Source organism: Rattus norvegicus, chromosome 8 (genome assembly GCF_036323735.1).
Source record: "Rattus norvegicus strain BN/NHsdMcwi chromosome 8, GRCr8, whole genome shotgun sequence".
Taxonomy (NCBI): Eukaryota; Metazoa; Chordata; class Mammalia; order Rodentia; family Muridae; genus Rattus; species Rattus norvegicus.
Genome location: NC_086026.1, coordinates 90,715,305 through 90,730,989, shown reverse-complemented (window position 1 = coordinate 90,730,989; position 15,685 = coordinate 90,715,305).

The following is a 15,685-nucleotide window of genomic DNA, read 5'->3' as shown; positions in this document are numbered from 1 at the left end:
GCCTAGTACCGAAAAAAAAGCCCAATAAATATCAAATGCTACCAAGGATGTTGAGAAAAGAAATCCCTGTACATTTGTTGGGAATATGAATTAGCATAACTATTATGGAAAACAGCATGGCATTTCCTCCGAAACCAAAAATACTGAACTCAAACTATCTCACATCTGAACCTATCCAAAAGAAATGAAGATAGTAGTTCAAAGAGAAACTCTCAGAATACACACAATTATTATGGTACTATGACAGTGACAGTAAAGACAATCATTGTTACTATTTATGACAGTCAAGACAATGAATTGTCCCATCAAGTATTGTTTATATGCATAAAGAATATATGAAGAAATTGAAATACGGTCATTCATTATAGAATGGAAGACCTGGAAGATACTATTTAAGTGAATAACATAAGGGATAGAAAGGCAGCACATATATAGTGTCTCTAATATGTGGACCTAAATCAAAATTGATTAAAACATTGCCCTGAGAATAGAAGAGGGAATAGAAGGTCTGGTAAGGGTTGCAGGATAGGGGAAGAAGAGGAGCAACATCAATTCAAGACACAAACTTATTAGAAAGTGTCACAGCCAGTCCCTTTAACCTATGGACAAAAGTCGTGTGACATCAGAGTCACATCACCTTGAGGAATCATCGCTGGGCTACAGTTGGGTCATTTAATGGTGTTTTACACACACACACACACAAACACACACACACACACACACATGAGAAAGAGAGAGAGAGAGAGAGAGAGAGAATTTTACAAGAATATTTTACAACTGTATTCCATGATCTCTTTAGTAGGAATCTACTAACATGATTGTGAAAGCTGAGGACAATAGCCAACAATGTAAATCCCTTTCAGTGTAAGCAAACCTGCAAAATCTAAATCAAATGATCAATGAAAAAAGCTTTTCTGAATTCTGGTTATCCCCAGTTTTACAACCTCTAAAGAAATTCTTGAAAGAGAATTTATATTCTCAGAATTGAGTTAAATTGTAGATGCCAAAATGTTTAATGTGGCCTCATGTATGAGGGGTCAGGGCCATGTGTTTTTATATATTTTTAATTGTGCTTAGTTGTATTAAAGTTTGTTATGTTGTTTAAAGTTCATAATCCTTGCAAGTCTGCTCTTTATTGATGGGATACAGAAAAGTGGATCTGGGGAAGAGTGGAGGGAGAAACATTGGGAGGAGTGGCAGGAGGGGAAAGTGCAGCCAGAATATATTTTTGAGACAACAACAACAAAAATAACAACAAAAATTACAGATATATTCATACAACTCAGCATCAAAAAGGATCTTAGAACCCCTAAAATAAAGAATGTTTATTAGAAGCCATAGATACAAATTAAACAACTGATATAGACACACATAAAGCTGAGCATGCATAGAATAATCTTTGGTTTGGTCGCTGTTGTTGATAATGTTGTTGTCTGTCAAAGAGAAGAAATATTTCACAAGATTTGGCCAACTTTAAGCCTAAATAATTCTAGATATTAAATTCTGACCATAAGATAAGCCACAGGCAATAATACTACAAACTATGAGCCATGTATTCAAACAGGGTTGCTTTTATTAGAATTCTCATGTAGAACAATGGAGTTATTTCTGCATTCTGACCTACTAAATTATCATCACTGATCACCTTTCAGGCACCAAGAAGCACATGTCTTAAATTTTACCCTGTGTGAGCTACCTCAGCAGCAGCTTTGACAAGCCAGTGTATTTGTGTAGAGGTTTCTTTGTGGGGAGCAGAGTTATAAAATGGAAATGATAAATTACTGTTATATTCGGAAAATGAATGAACAGATGTGGCTCAATTTTTTAAGTGAAAGGTATTATAGTTTGAAATTACTGTTGGCTTTCAATACTTCTCCTGAGGGCATTTTTGTGTTTCTATCTAAAGAAATGTCATTGTTTAAAACAAGGGAGCATCATTCTTGCTCAATATGTGATGGCATGAATGTCACCTCTCTCCAAATTGTACTTTGTTCAACATGCGCAAGATCAGGAATTTTATAAATAAATGTCTTGACTCATCTCTTAGTAGGTTTTGTAATTTACTAAATGCCTGCTTAGACCACCCCTCCACTACATAATTTTTATTAAAACAAATTCTTATACTAATTTTACCAATCGAGTTTAGTAAAAATATGAAATTTACTTTATATATAAAATATAATTTTGCTTTTTTAAAAAGGGTTTTTGAATTTTCATGTAAAAAAAAGCCTTAATTTTTTAATCTTGTTTCCACTGATAGACAACTGTCATGAGGAAAGAAGAAACGTAAAATTAAGTAAAGCTCTGGGTATCCCGTAGAGACCTTGTCTAGACGTTAGTTAGGTGCGGCCCCCGGTTGACGGGATGGGACCACCCACTCATCTCCAAATTTTTAAACCAGAATTGTTCCTGTTTAAAGGAAGTACAGGGATAATGTGTGGAGCAGAGACTGAAGGAAAGGCCATGCAGAGACTGCCCCACCTGGGGATCCACCTCATGTACAGACACCAAATGAGACACTGTTGTGGATGCCAAGAAGTGGTTGTTGACAGGAGCCTGTTATAACTGTCTCCTGAGAGGCTCTGCCAGAACCTGACAAATACAGAGGCGAGTGCTCACAGCCAAACACTGGACTCAGCATAGGGACCCCAATGGAGGAGTTAGAGAAAGGAGTGAAGGAGCTGAAGAGGTTTGCAACCCCATAGAAAGAACAACAATATCAACCAACCAGACCCCCCAGAGCTCCCAGGGACTAAACCACCAACCAAAGAGTACATGAAGCGACCCATGGCTCCAGCTGCAGAGGATGGCCTTGTTGGGCATCAATAGGAGGAGAGGCATTGGTCCTGTGAAGGCTTGATGCCATTTAAAAAATTTCATTCATGTCAAGACTAGAGTTGTAAGAGTGTAAAACAAAGATTTATAGGCGGTAGTCTTTGTGTAATTGGCCCAAAAGTCCAGATTAATTTGTTTGTTTCATTTTTATCAAACAATTAACATTAAAGCTCATGAGTTTTCCCTGCTATTGGCTTAAAAGCATAGCATTAAATTCACTGCTGCTGTCAGAATACATATTAAATTTAATGTTCCATTAAAATAAATAACTTCCTTAAGGGACTCCTCTATTTCTTTTATCTTCATTTTTTTTTGCTCACTTTTCAATAATTTTTATTACTGGACTTCATTAAGCTTAAAAGGCACATCTAAGAGGACAGTGTTCCCATTTTGATATGCCTGATGCTAAAATGGATGTTCCACTTAGCGGTTTCTTGAATTTATGAAATTCTCATCTTCTCAACTTGACCCTCAATATCCAGTGCCACCCCATGTAGCCTCTCCCTACTTCCAGGTCTTAGAAACATGTGTTTTGTTTTGAAGGTTTGCTTTCCCCTGGTTTCTCATAATGTGCTCCAGTAATTCCTATAAATTCCTAGAAACAGCAGTTAGGAGGGATGGACTTCACGCTTCTATCTCTTTAATTGTTCAACAAGAGTCATGGCAACAAGGGAACTCTATCACCTATGATACACTCTTTCATTTACTACTAATCTCCTTAGGAATTAGGCCTTCACAACTACCTCCCTCCATTTGACTTGAGCTAATGAGTTCCATGAAGTGAATTCTAATTTCCGTTCGTTTCCATACTGTTTTGTGGGATTTATTTTTTAATATTTGGTGGACACAATATTTCACATATTTATGGTATGAAACATACTGATTTGATATATGCAGTCTGTAATGATTATGACAATCTAATCAATTAACATATCAATTGCCACCCATGCAAGCACTAACTCCTTAGAATGTGTTCCATAGAAGCACAGAGAAAGCTGCCATTGCTGAATTTCTTGGCTTTAGCTTGTGGAGGCTAAGATGGCAATGTTGAGTCTATTACTGCTCTTTATAAAGCATAAAAGGGAAACCTTTTGTTAAAGCTGTGTTTCAAAATTAACAGTCCTATTTCATGCTTCCAGGCCTATAAATAATTTGACACCACAGTACCTCAGAAAGAAATATATAAAGCAAGTTCTACAGAAACACCATAAGAAGAGAAAATTAACAAGACCTTGTCAATTTGAAACAATGAATGTAAAACAATGTATTCCTTAGGTATTAAAGTAATAAAAACAAATTAATTATTAAGTCAGACCACGTTCCCTTATAATTCAGAATTAATTATGTTATTGCCAGCACTTCAGTATGGTAACAAACTGTTCTGTTGTGTTGAATAAATAAGACTTGAATTCAGTGGAGTTCACAGTCATGTGAGATGCCACAATTTACCTCACATTAGGAGAGGGAGGTCAAAGCTTTAAGGAATAGAATGGATATGTTAGATGAATTTGATGAACCAACCCCTAAACCATATTCCTCTTAGAGGGCACACAGACACTACCCCTGATATGATATTTAGAAACATATAACACTGTGACCCTTTAGGTCTTAGAAGAGATACATAAAGTCATGGTAGTGACTGTTGTCCGTATCTTGAAAAAAAAAGAAGTTAATGATTCCAATGAAGATAATAAGATCGTACAATGATAGATTCCAGCTCATAGACATTACCACCATATCCTAAAATTCGAACGGGGCTACAAGGAAATTGATCATCAGAAGAGTTAGAATCGGTGGAGCTGTGGTGATAGCTCATAATCAGAATGTCAAGAAAGGAATGACAACCTAGTTTGTGAAAGTGTTTCTTAGAAAAAAATTTAGTGTAGAATACAAATTCAGAGGACAGAGGTTTAGCTGCAATAGTTGGAATGTGTGAGGTTTTCTACAGTTCACAAACCAAAAGCCACTTTAATGAAAAGGAAGTCATGTCTATTTGATGAATGGCCCTGCAATATATATCCTTCAACCCTTCTTACGAGTTTTCTCTGGGAGGAACTGTAGATACTTGTCAAGGTGACTGAACATTACAAGGTGGAAAAAAAACTAAGACTTTTAAAGAGATATTTGGTATTGACTGTGAACAGATTCCAATATCCAGAGGAAACAGAAGCCTACCAAAGGCTACAGGTCAGAGTTGGGGCTTATTGGAATTACGTGTAGTCTCTGTTCAGTGACACTGGAGGATTCATGATGTTATTATCCCAGACATTTGTGATGAGAACAGATACATTTAGAAACAGAAAGAGTCCAGAACCAACTGAGTGATGCTTGCTTTTAAAGGAAGAGTCATAAGGAGACCTGAAGAACTCATCTTCACATACATCACTGACACGTTAGGCCAAAAAAAGACTGCCTTTCCATGGGAACTCAAGAGAATGGTGTCATCAAAAGTTTGCAGAATGTAAAAGTGGCAATTAGTTCACTACTGAAACACTGATATTCTAAGAAGGTAGTGATGGTAATTGGAGCCACATAACCAAGTGTAAGGCTAGAGAAATAGCTTGTGGGCAAAGTGGTTGGCGTGTAAGAATGAAGATCTAATTTTGGATCCCACATAAAATACAGAGCACGGACATGTGCCTAAAAGTCCAGTGCTAGAAGGAAAAGACAGGAGGATTCTAGGATGCTTACTGGTCAGACACTCTAGCTAGCCATTGAGATCTAGAGTCAGTCAGAAGCCTCTCTTAAAAACTAATATGAAAGATTATGAGGGAAAATTGTTACTGTTGACTTCTGGCCTCAACATAGTCAAACACAGGCACACAGACGAACACACACACACACACACACACACACACACACACACACACACACACACATGCACGCATGGGGTTTTCTTTGTTAATCTCCTTTTATAACCTTGTCTTCTAATGTGGATAAAAGCAACATACTCTCAATATTCTATTTCATCTAAACATTAACTCTACTGATCTTTTACTAAAAAAATCTATTAGAAATACAGCCTTTTATATCTGAGAATTTCAAACTGTAAGTAGAAGTTAGAGAAACCCACAACTAGGAAACTCTGAAGCAGAAGTCCTTTATAAGAGTCTGTCAAACTGTAAACAAATTATACAAAGTGTTCATATATTGATCCTTTACTGAGTTACATATAAAGCAACCATTAAAAGATTAAACAAGATATAGCATATAACATAGATAACCATATTTATGGAAACTAAGTTCTCATAAATATATAACTGTGTAAATCTCTGTAGTTTTAGAACGAGGCTGAGCCATGTCTTTAACAAAGCTCTTCTTCATTTGAAAAGCAGCTTCTAATAGGACCTTACTTCTCAACCATCACTCATCTCATAAATATGCTATGATCTAACTCCATCTGCACTGGTTATTAAAGAAGTACCCTGGAATGAAATACTCTCCCCTGATTTTTACCTCTTGATATTAACAAAAAAAAATACAAAAATCACACAATGAAAATAACAAAGCATCTTCAACAAATGGTGCTGGTCTAACTGGATGTCTGCATGTTGAAGAATATGAATAGATTCATATTTAACACCCTGTAGAAAACTCCAAATAAATCAAAGATATCAGCATAAAACCAAATACACAAAATCTAATAGAGAAGAAATGAGGAATAGCTTTGAAGACATTGATATAGGAGACCATGAACAGAACACCAACAGCTCAGGTACTGAGGGCAACAATTAGTAAATGGAACCTCATGAAACTGTAAGGCAATGACACCATCAATAGGGCAAAGATTACAGCCTACAGAACAGAAAAAGATCTTCACCAACCCTAACAATAGAGGTCTAAAATACCCAAAATATATAAAGAACTCAAGAAATTAAACTCCAACAAACTAAATAATCTAATTAAAAACATGGGGTACAGAGCTAAACAGGGAACTCTTAACAAAGGAATCTCTAATAACTGAGAAACATTAAAAGACATGTTCAATGTTAATCATAAGGAAAATGCAATTCAACTTACCTCTGAGATTCCATGGTATACCCGTCAGAATGGATAAGACCAAAAGCTCGAGAGACAGCAACGCTGGAGGGGATGTGGAGCAAGAGGAACACTCCCATTCTTGGTTGGGGTCCAAACTTGTACAACCACTTTGGAAATCAATCTGGTGGTTTTTCAGAAAATTGGGAATAGTTCTACCTCAAGACCCAGCTATACCACTCCTGGGCATACACCCAAAAGATGCTCCAACATATAACAAGGACACATGCTCAATTATGTTAACAGCAGTTTTATTTGTAATAGCTCGAAACTGGAAACAACCCAGATGTCCCTCAACGGAGAAATGGATAAAGAAAATGGGGTACATTTACACAGTGGAATACTACTCAGTTCTTAAAAACAAAGACGAATGAACTCAAATAAATATTTGCAGACAAATAAATGGAACTAGAAAATAATCTTTCTGAGTGTAGTAACACATAACCAGAAAGACATGTATGGTATTTACTCATTTTAAAAGTGCACATTAACCATAAAGTATGGGATAACCATGCTATGGTTACATTTCACAGACCCAAAGAAGTTAAGTAACAAGAAGAGGCCAAGGGAGAATGCTTGAAACTCACTCAGAAGGGGAAATAAAATAAACATTGGAAGTGGATGGAGTAGGGATTGGGTCAGAGTGGGGAGAAGAAAGGAAACTGAGTAGGGTTAAGGTGTGGTCAGAGCAGGGGTTGGGTGGGTGAGAGAAGATAAATCTGTGAAGGAAGCATCTCTGAGACAAACTGGAGACCTGGAACAGAGGAGGCTTCTGGGAGGATATTGGGGTGACCCTACCTGTGACTCCTAGCAGCAGCAGTGGATACAGAACCTGAAGTAGCCACCTCCTGTAGCCAGGCAGGATTTCCATTGGAGGAAGGGGGGGCACCAACTTATCCACAAAACGTTCAACACAAAATTTGCCCTACCTACAAGATATGCAAGGATAAAGATGGAGCAGAGATTGAGGGAAAGACCATCCAACGGCTGGCCCAACTTGAGATAAATCTCATGGGAGAGAGCCAACCCATGACACATTTAATGATACTCTGCTATGCTTACAGACAGGAACCTAGCATAACTGTCATATGAGAGGTTTCATACAGTATTTGATGGAACCAGATACAGAGACTCAGAGCCAAACATTGGGTAGAGTTCAGGGAGACTTGTGGAAGAGTCAGGGGCAGAATTGAGGGAGCCAGAGAAGTCAAGGACAGGAAAAATTATCTACAGAGCCAACTAAGCTGGGCCCATTGGAGCCCACAGGGACTGAACCACCAACCAAAGAACATGCATGGTCTGGACCTAGGACCCTTATATGTATGTAGCAGATGTGCAACTTGGTCTTTCTGTGGGCTCCCTAACATTTGGAGAAATGGCTGTCTCTGACTTGGACACTGTTGTCTGCCTTTGGATCTCTTTCTCTTAGGTGGTCTACCTTGTTTGACCTCAGTGGGATGTGCTTAGTATTGATGCCACTTGATGTGCCTGGGGCGGGGGCATGCTGGGAGATAGAGCTTTTCTTTCTCTGAGGAGAGAGTAATGAAGGAATGGGGATGGGACCATGAGTCTTGAAAGAGAAAAGGAAGAGAGTCTGCAAACAGGATATATAAATAAATTAATGGGGGGAAGGGAGGAACAAATGGAGGGAGGAAGAGAGAGAGACAGACAGAGAGAGAGAGAGAGAGAGAGAGAGAGAGAGAGAGAGAGGTGCCCTAGAGAATTAGTACATAATCAGAGGCAGTACCTAACTTATAGATCAAACAACTGGTTATAAAATGTGATTTGCATGTACTGTATTATTCCTCAGCACCAAAATTCCCATCTAGGTCTCAGGATAATCATTAGGCCCAAGCAGAGATGAAAGCTCTGGTTTAAAGTTTGAGAGCAGAAGTCTAAAGTGATGACTCAGTGGCTAAGAGGATAGACTGCTCCTCCAGAGGTCCCAGGTTCAATTCAAAGCTCCCACATGGTGGCTCACAATCATCTGTACTTCAACTCCAGGGGATCTGTGGTAGTTTTATAAGAAGGACACACATAGGCTCCACCTATCTGAATGCTAGGTCCTCAGATGGTGGAGCTGTTTGGGAAGTATTAGAAGATATGGACTCAGGATCAGAGGTGTGTTTCTGGGTCTGGGCTTTGAGATTTCAAATGCCTTTGCTATTCCTAGTATCTTTGTCTCTGCCTTATGTCTCTTGATCAGATGTCAACTCTCAGCTACTGCTCCAACACCATGCTTGCCTGGTTGCTGCCTCACTCTCCAACATGATGATTATCACTCCCTTATGAAACTGTAAGTAAGACCCCAATTAGATGCTTTCTTTTGTAAATTTTAATGAGATTGCTGCCTCTTCATAACAATGTAGAGTAACTAAAACCAGATCCAAATCTTACAGCTTCTGTGTATGGTGCACATATATACAGGCAAAACTCTCACCCACATACTTAAAAAAGAAAAGTCTGGCCATTACCAAAGCTACTGAATGCAAAGGACAGAATAGCGCTTCTGCTGTGGAAGCATTCCAGGACAAAATAACAAGAGACTTTGGAAGAATGCTAATGAAATGAGTTCCTTTCACAGGAGAATGCTTTGATTTATCATTAGGACATTATGACGACACCACCATTTCCATATTTATGTAATACTTTGGCACACTATGGCAAGGTTATCACTAAATAAGAAATTGGTTTTATAGTGAGGAAAGTGTGGTGATGCACCCATGACTACCATGTTTACTGGTCACATGAGAACCATCACTAAAAACAACTAGAGCGACAGAACAATGGAATCCCAAGGGAATTGGCTGTCAGCTAGGAAAAACATTGACTAGTTAAGGCATAGTATAGTAAAATTTAGAGAACCATCTAAGCTCGCAACTGATAAGACACTATTTGACAGATAGTATTTAAAAGTACTAGTCTCTGGAAGCTGGAATATTTGGAACTTGGAACTGAGAAATGGAGCAAATTCATATTTGTTCCTTGCAACCCATGGTCAGTGTGTTTAGAGAACATATGCCTCAGGAGGGAAATGTTTCAACCAAAGAACAAAGTCACCTCATTTATTGGAAATGAGAATAAGCCAATTGTTTTTATATTACATTAGGCTACCATGTCTTGAAGAAGATGGGCATACGTTGATTATTATACAATTCTGTGGGTCAGCACTCCATCCAAGTTTACTTGAGGTCAAATCAAGGTAGACCTAAGAGTTGCATTCCTTTACTTAGACTCGAATGTAATGTTTCTTTTTTGATGGTCATAATTTTTAGAAGCTCTAACCAATTCTCCGATCACTCTTCTTCTACATTCATATTAAACAAAGCCTCATGTCTCTAGCCACATCTCTCATCTTCCTCACTTCTCTCTACCTCGCCCTCTACAGTCAAAACCCTTTGTTATTATCATTTAATAACCAAGGATAATCTCCATTACATGATCAGAAAATCATAAGAAAACTTAATTCCTTAAACAACATTGGCCTTCAACATACAATCTAACAAATATCATATAAAAATAACCCTACAGATGGTCTGGCAGTTAGAGCACTTGTTACTCTTGCACAGGACCAAGGTTTGGATCTTACGGGCAGATATCAGGTTACACTCATCTGTAACACTACGTGCATGTATACACACACACACACACACACACACACACACACACACACACATTCATAAGCATAAGTAAAAATATTATTATGAAAAGATTGGAGATTAGGCTGTGGGCATGGTTAGAGATTATTATACTACAATCACAGTATAATTTGACTATTTGAAATTCTTTCTACTAAGAATTATATAAAATAAAGGGTTTTTTAAACTAATATAATGATTGACTCTTTTTATCCAAGGGATACTTTACAATTTATTTAAGTTTTTTTTTTCTTTTCTGAAATGAAGAAGACTCATAAGGTCACCTAGCATTGCTTCTATGCTCAGGGTTTAATGGGGAAACTTTAGCATTAAAAAGTAATATAGAATGCCTTCAAACTCAAATCATTCAGTAATATAAAACCTAACATATCATAACAAAGTGAAACTCCAACCAATGAGTGAGTAGAGATAAGAAAATGCAGAAGAGGTCATTAGCATAAAATGTTATGATTTTTATTTGTCCCCTCTTTTACTTCTTATAAGGAGGACATGTGGTTCTACTATGTAAAAGTAAAATATGAGACAGACTGTATTGGTGTCATTCTGTGATGCAAAGAGCTATGGTCACTTGCCCTTTGTTCTAGCGAGCTACTCTGCCATTCACTCAATGTCCTCTGCATGCTGAGATAATAATTCATTATGGTTAGAAGCTTCCTTGACAGATGAATTCACACAATGGTTGATACTAGCAAGTATAATGAGAGACAAATCAGGATTTTACTCCCTGAGTCTTCTCTGACAAGTATGTAAAAGTGACCGTATCTCTATCAGTGTCCATAGGTATCAATTAACCAAATAAGCTCACTATTACCACCTCTGTTATGGAGATTATGATAATTTTCTCTTCATCTGCTCAGCCAGAGTCAGAGACAGGATGGGTTCTCAGCCATCGCTCTTCATCAGTCTTTGAAATATCCATAGCGTTCCACCTGTTTGAAAACGGGATCTTTACTGAAATCCTTGCAGCCACTCTCTCCACTCACTTTCTGCTTCTTGTCTGACTTCTAACCAAGACATGACAATTGCATATTTTAATGATGTAAGCCAATGCATATCAACATCATTTGATCCATTTCCTTTCTATCTCCCCCACCTTCTCTCTCTTTCTCTCCTTTCCTCTGAAGATTGATCATGATGGGCTTGAACTCATTGATCTCCCTGCCTCAACTTTCTCAGTGGTGGAATGACAGGCATGTGCTACAAGTTTCTTTTCCTTATATTGGCCTTGTTCCTGTTTATTTTCTGTTGTTTCCCAGTATTACAGCTGAATTAATAGGTTCCAATTTAATTTTTTCTATAATATATGAAAGACACTAATCACATGTAAACTATAGGAGAACCTAATTAAGGTAAGGGCTTTGAGAACTGTCTACATTGGTGTCACAACCTTGTTTTACACTTAGGAAGCAGGTTTAGTCTAAATCTCATGATGCTCTACTGGGAGATTGTCAACTCTAGCTTATGTCTCCTGCTGACTGCAGCCAAAAAGGTTGGGCTATGCACAAAAGGCACAGGCAGCAAATATACAGAGAAAAACCTTGTCTTCATGTCTACAACACTGGTGAACAGAGGCTGCTAAGCCGAAGTCAATAAGATAAAGTGCCAGTATTTCTCTTTTTGTTGTGTAATGTAAAAATTACTTATAGACACATAGGTATCACAAACCCCAATGTCCATATTTCTGGCCAGAGAAACTAGAAAAGTATTAAAGTAAGGCTTCTGTAGGATGAAAAGCATGAGGGGTAAAATAAATCTCTCCTCATCCTCCTGTCTGTCTACCTTCCCACCCCACCCCCTTTCACTGTTCTGCCTAAGCAAGACTTCATGCAGATAAAACTGTGAGGTAACTTAAGGGGCTGAGTCAGATAATCCTATCTCTTACACAGATGAGTTGTAATAGAAGCCCTCACAACCAAACGGTGGGGGCTACTACACAGAGTTTACTGACAAAAATGTCCCCCTGTCTCCAATGATGTGACAAAAGAAATAGGTTCATCTCTAACAAGTATAGTAAAAATGCAAAAATGCCTTTCATAACTGAGTGGAATTGAAGATCCCATCTCCAGAAAAGATTACTCTTGGAGTTGAAATACAGCATGAAGAGTCACCTGTTAAACAGGATAAAATGTTCTCCAAAAACTCAACATGATATAAAATAGAGCTTTTGGCCATAATGCTTGAATATCCAGGATATAATATAAGGTTAGTCCACATTTTGTCTTTTAGAAAAACAATGAGTTGAGCTAAAGCTAATTATTCTTTAATAAAATTAATTAATTACTAATTTAGTCATGGATAAAAGCCTCACACAGTTTGAGGACACTACTGAAACACCTGCAAATAAGGCCAGTTCTAAAGAACAGCCCCAGTCCTCAGCCTCGAGACAATCAATGTACAAATTCCAGATGTAAACGGCACAGCAGATATCATAGCCACCCTCAGTGAGATGAAGTACTTTAAACAAATGAAGAAACAAAAGTCCTCAAAAAATTTTATTTTCAAAATGCAATAATTAAAATGAACAAATTCTGTATCTAAATACCACATTAGGAGAACTAAAATAAAACTTTACTGGGTACATTAAGACACAGAACAAAATTTAAAGAAAGAAAAACTTGAGGAACTTCAACGTAGATTAATAGAAATATTCAGTCTAAAGAACTTAGAGAAAAAATGATCTTTCTTTTCCAAAATCTAATAACACATATGTATGTAATTGCCACAGTTAAGCCAATCACTTTGTGCTTAAAAGAGAGTGTAGTCCAAGTTTAATACTCAAACTTGTAGGTGTATATTCACAACAGTATTACGTATAACAGTTAAAGAGAGAAATAATCCATGTATTAACTTCTGAAGGGAAAAATAAAATGCTGTGTATTCAGAATATCAATTTGTTCCCCATCCCCTTCCAAAGTACTGACTTTTGTTACAAATCCCATTTTTCTTTGTGAAAGAAAACATCTGAAAACATTTTGATAAGTGAAAGAAGCTGGTCGCAAAACTGACAATATGTTGTCTTCCATTCATGTGAAAATCCCAGAATAACTGACAAAAACAGTGTAAATCAGCACTCACATATTGCTAAGGAAATTGTAGAGAATCAAAAAATAGAATATTTGTTCCTAGGGTACTGAAAATATCCTTGATTTATGTGGTGACACTCTTTGGGAACTGTAAGAGTCCTTGATTTTACACTATACCAGAGAATCATATGGCTTATGAATTTCATCTCTGTTAAAGATCTGTCGATGTGCATTTTCCCACATGTGCATCATACTTTTATTAGCTTGATTTCTGTTACTCTGGTAAATATTGAGCAAAAGCGACTTGGAAGAATAAAGGGTTTTGTTATTATTTGTTTCTGTTATTTTGTTGCTGTGTGCTTTTCTTATGTGTTTGTTTTAGCTTGTGTTTGCACATCACATTCTGTAAGAGAAGTCAAGACAGGAACTCAAGCAGGGGCCTGGACTCAGGAACTGAAGCAGAAACGGTGGAAGACTGCTGATTACTCATATGCTCTCTGTGGCTTGCTCAGGAACCTTTCTATTCATCTTAGACATACCTGTGCCATGTTGTCATGCCTCAGATGGCCTGGGACCCCTGTATCAACCAGTAATCAATAAAATACCCCACAGACATGGCTACCAACCAATCTGATAGAAATAATTCTTCAAGTGACATTCTCTCTTCCATGGCAACTCTCATTTGTGTCAAGTCTACAAAACTAGAAAGAACAATTCATATTTCTCTTAATTTTTTAAAAAATTGAGGGGGATGACCAAGTCACCTGGACACCTCTGGGTGTCGGTATAATGTACTGTCTATGTCAGAAATGCACAGAAACAGAAATAAAGTATTGGAAAGAACATCTTTTGACTTTTCTCAGCATGACACTAAATAAAGTACACTTATAACTATTCAAAGTTAAGGGACTGTTATCAATCAGGCCGCCTCAAAATGGCAAGAATTTCACTAAGACTTTTATTTCCTTCATTCTTGCAATTTCCTTCATTCTATATAGCCATCCCTGACTACAATAGGCAAGATCAATTTTAGTGAAAAATTCTGTAACAATCTAGGTCAAATTAGCTTTGAATCACTTCTTTTCACTGTCAAAAGGAGAAAGGATTTAAAATCGTTTTATGCAATCGGTCTAACATTACAGCACTTGATTTTCTGCATAAGTGTCAGTCCCACTCACTGTCATTGCTGCCACAAACTGCAAATGCTGTGCTTTGTGTGGTACACTTCATTTAATTATGCATCAATATACTTGATCTTCCCCATGGTTAAAGGAGGAAGGACAACATTATCATTATTTATATCCACAACTTAATCACATGGCAAAATAAACAACGATCGTTCAAGAATGAGATGTCCATCTTAACACCTAAAATACTTTCTGTTTATAATAATCATTGCAATTATAACAACAGTGGCTATTTAGTACATTTTTACAAGGATATGTGATTAAATATGAAGCAAACTGAGAAAACATATCACAGAAGAGTGATTTTCACCTCCTGATTTGGAGGTAATTCTCTTTAGAGGTCTGCTATCACAAAGAGGGATGGACTTTGTTCCTGAGCCACTTTAACTGGATAAGTGGAGTGCTCATCAAAAAACAGCTAGTCTTTGCAGAAAACAGAGCCACCATAGAAACCATAACTGGTCATAATGCAGAGATCAAATGATACTAAGGAGTCCGACAACAACATACACATCTACAACAACACAATTCCTGCAAGTAAAGCTAGGGGATAGTGACAAAGGCGGGGGAAACCAAAGATTGGATCAACGACTTGAGTTGTCGTCCTAATTTCATTCATGCCTCAGTTCACTGTCTTCATGCTCTTTAATACAGCATTGACTTATAGCCTTATTCAGACCTTTGCATATATCCATGCTTGTTATTTTGAAGTCCTTGACTTCTGCTAAATTGCTCTGAAAAGGCTTGATACAACAGATGGAAGCATATTGTCTTTGTTGTTCATATTTATGTTTTAGCACTGAAATGTAGGGATTGGGAATTATATTTAAATACATATAGCACACAGTATATATTAATATATATTATATATATTATATATATATATATATTCTTGTCTTCGTCATGTAGGTGTTCTGTTCTTGGGTTGCTATTCCCACCACAT